Source organism: Trachemys scripta, chromosome 16, assembly GCF_013100865.1.
Source record: "Trachemys scripta elegans isolate TJP31775 chromosome 16, CAS_Tse_1.0, whole genome shotgun sequence".
Taxonomy (NCBI): domain Eukaryota; kingdom Metazoa; phylum Chordata; order Testudines; family Emydidae; genus Trachemys; species Trachemys scripta.
Window position 1 is genome coordinate 17,951,657 of NC_048313.1, and position 3,897 is coordinate 17,955,553.

The following is a 3,897-nucleotide window of genomic DNA, read 5'->3' on the forward strand; positions in this document are numbered from 1 at the left end:
AGTTTTCTGGGGGAGGAAGTAAACAGACCGTCAGCTGCCACCATGCTCAGCATCCGCTTAAAATCAGATCAGGGAGCGTTAATTTCCATTGCTGAACGCTGAGCAGCCGTCTGCCTGAGAGAGGAAGGTTCTGTATGTTCGGCTGGTTGGATTTGGGTGGGTGGGACAGTTGGCTAGAAAGGGTTAAACATTGTGCAAAATAAGTAACCCACAGAAGACAGGTAGGGAGATAATTTTTGTGTATTTACATATGCATGAGTAGGGTGGACAATGTAATCAACCGTCCCTGTCTATGCTGTATTCTGATCATTCAAAGATCAAAAGAACATCCTGTCATGTAAATGAATTATAAACACGGGACATCTCAGTATTCATCTCTCTTTGAAATGTACCATGAATGGTGGTGGAACAAGCAAATGGCCTTATGTTAATTCATATAGCTAAGTACCAGTGATGGACGTCCTTCAAAGTCATCCTCATTACCTTTTGTTCCCTGAGGAATTTCAACTTGTCAAAAGACATGAAATTGTATAAAAAAATCTTTGGGTCCTGGGACGAAGTGGGTGGTTCTCTTGGTTTTTTTCAATGGTTTGCATGCAGAGAGGGTGGGACTCCGTTTCCTTGGGCGTTACTGGTTTAACAAGGTGATGGGAAAGGGAGTTTGTTGTTACAGAGGACCAGCGACGGAACTTAGGACCCCGGCCAATGGCCGGCAGAATGGATACCCCAGCGACTGGTGACCTAGAGACCGGGAGGCCCAGTTCAGGAGTCACAGCTGGTTTTGGCCAGCGGGAGGACAATGGGCTGAGAAGAGAGGACCACAGTGATCTGACCAGCCGGTTCCAGCCGGAGGGGGACAAAGCACGGCTGAGAGGAGAGGAGGCCTAGGCGATCCTGTTTACTTGGATAGAAGACAATGGACAGAGGCGGGGTTTGGGGGAGGTGATATCAGACGCCCAGCTGGACAGTGCAGGGTCTCTGGGCTGGAGAGGGGGAGCAGGCAGAGCCCCCCTGGATGCAGGAGAGACTTAAATGTACAGTGCCGAGGGAGGCCAGGCCTGAGGGCCTTGAGAGTTTCCTATGCTGTGTTCAGACGCTCAATAAACCTTCCTGTTTTACGCTGGCTGAGATTCACTCTGGTCTAGAGATCAGGGTTGCATTATTCCCTCTGGGAGTGGATGCCCTGTGGGTTCAGAGCGAGTGGACTCCCTGAGGGGGCCCACGGTGAGAGACAGGCATGCTAAGGCACAGAGAGGTGCAGTTCCAGGAGGCAGAAGGGCTTAACCCCCGAGAGAGTGGACCCCCCAAGAAGGGCTATCACACTGAAGGGGGTTCCCCCCAGGGACTGTATGGGCCAAGAGTGGCATGACTTGTGAGTCCGTCACAGGTCCTGATTCTGTCATCTCAGATCTGCTTAGACATCGTAGGGGAAGTTTGAGTCGCAAGACCAAGGTCCCAGTTATGCTGGTACGTCCTGAATGTGAGATTTGGACATTGGACTATAACCTATGCACTGAATTCTAAAGGAACTCTTTGCAACTACGAAGCTCACCATCTCTGCTATGAATCTGCACCTCAATGAACTGAGCTCATGTCTGGCTGTATGTTGATCTTTTAACCAGACTCTCTCTCTCTTGTTTTTTAATAAATTTTAGTTTAGTTAATAAGAATTGGCTGTAGCGTGTATTTGGGTAAGATCTGAAACATTCATTAACCTGGGCGGTGATGTGTCCGATCCTTTGGGATGGGTCGAACCTTTTCTTTTATATGATGAAATAAGATTTATAGAAATTTTCATCATATTTGATGTGGGTACCTGGATGGGGGCGTGAGGCTGGGTCACTTTAAGGGAACTGTGTTGTTTGGACTTCTGGGTAACCAGTAAGGTAATAAAGAATCTGTTTTATGCTGGCTTGGTAAATTTAAGTATTGGAATATCCACCCGCTTTATGGGGTTTGGCTGCCCCATTCTTTGCAGTTCACCCTAATTGAGTGACCACAGCTGGCTCCCCACTAAGATCCCGGTCTCAGTGGCATTGTTGTGCTTGGATGCACATTACCACAGGTTAAGGGTTTTGGGATCAGAACCACACGCTTGTCAAAATTTAATTTGGATATTGGAGAGCTTAAGGGTTAAAAATCAGTGACAGTGAATGACCCATGATCAAGACCCTGACAGAAAAAGCCAGGAAGAATTGTGCTCACAGACGGGGTTGTCTTTTAAGAAAAAGGCCCCAGAGCAGGAACTAAGAAAGCTGTTAGTTGCCAGTGATAAGGAAGCAGACCCAGGGAAAATGCTTACGTGGAGAAACCAGCAGCTAGAACTTGAACAAAAGCAAAAATTTGCTGATATGGAAGGAGAAGCTGCTGAAAGAGAACACTAATGTTTTGAACATGAACAAAGAATGGCAGATATTTGATTTCAGGAACTAGAAGCTAAGGCAAAAGTGGACAGACTTAAGCTCCAACTCAAGAGAATAAAGGAACAACAGGAACTGTATCATTCTGGAAAGCCAGCTCCTCTCAACAGCAGAGATGGGGATAGAATCTATCCAGTTTGTAAGAATGTTGGTATGTTGTTTGACTCTAAGCAGTTGTCTGTGTGTAACCAAGTTTACCCCAACACTGCCACCTTTTATGTAAATGCTTTTACTGCGAGCTCCGGTGAAGGTAACCCCATAACTTGTGCAGAGAATGTAAAAGTCAACAGTAAAAGCCGTTTAGGGCAAATTACAGCTTCCAACATCACTCTTGTTAAAACAGATTTTGTCAAAGAGGAAGATTATTTACCAGATAAGAGTGTGAGTATTATAATCCTCTGAGTTTACTGTAAGTGTACCTTTAGCTAGACTCCATCTTGAATGGAATGGTGTTAAACATTATAGCTGGTGTCAGGAAGTTATCGCCTAAGGATCTTTTGATTGGGGATGATATTAAAGCTTTGTTTAGTCAGGTTAACTTAAACCAGTCACAGGAAAGAAATAATCCTGAACCTGTGTCTATTAGGGGCAAGGATTTGCTTAGGGAGGGTTTCTCCAGATGTTTGTCTGAGGAAGATGGCGGTTTGTCTGTGCAAAGAAGCAGTGCATACGTGGACGAAATTGCTGAGTATCGGTCTGGTATCTCAGAAGTGAATCTGGCATTAGATAAGGCTCAGGAAGATGTTTCTCTAGAGCAGAGGTCAGCAACCTTTCAGAGGTCGGCAACCTTTCAGAAGTGGGATGCTGAGTCTTCATTTATTCACTCTGATTTAAGGTTTCCCGTGCCAGGAATACATTTTAACGTTTTTAGACGGTCTCTTTCTATAAGTCTATTATATATAACTAAACTATTGTTGTATGTAAAGTAAATAAGGTTTTTTTAAATGTTTAAGGAGCTTAATTTAAAATTAAAATACAGAGCCCCCCAGACCAGTGGCCAGGACCCAGGCAGGTGCGAGTGCCAATGAAAATCAGCTCGCGTGCCACCTTCGGCACCCGCGCCATAGGTTGCCTACCCCTGCTCTAGAGCAAATTAAAATTGGTGATCAGGTTAAAGCCCTAACTGAGGAAGGAAAGGGTACAGTCTTGGTAAGTTATGGATTGTTGGCAAGGTTAGTGGAACATGAGTATCCCTATACCCTACCTGTTAGCAGTGTGGAGAATTGTGACAAGGAAGCGTTCCTGTGTCTGTTAGGGGTAATGACTTGCCTATGAAGGGAGCTACCCCAATCTCCAAGCAATTGTCCGTGAACAGCCATGTGTTCTGGGACAAAGGAAAGGCTATCCCAAGCTATTTGGCTGTTACAGGGGAATGTTTCTCCAGCTTTTTTGGGTTTGTAGAGCAGACAGAAAAAGCCTGTCTGCCTATGATGATTGAAAATTTATCAGTTAAGCCAGGGCTGATTTTGGATACAAC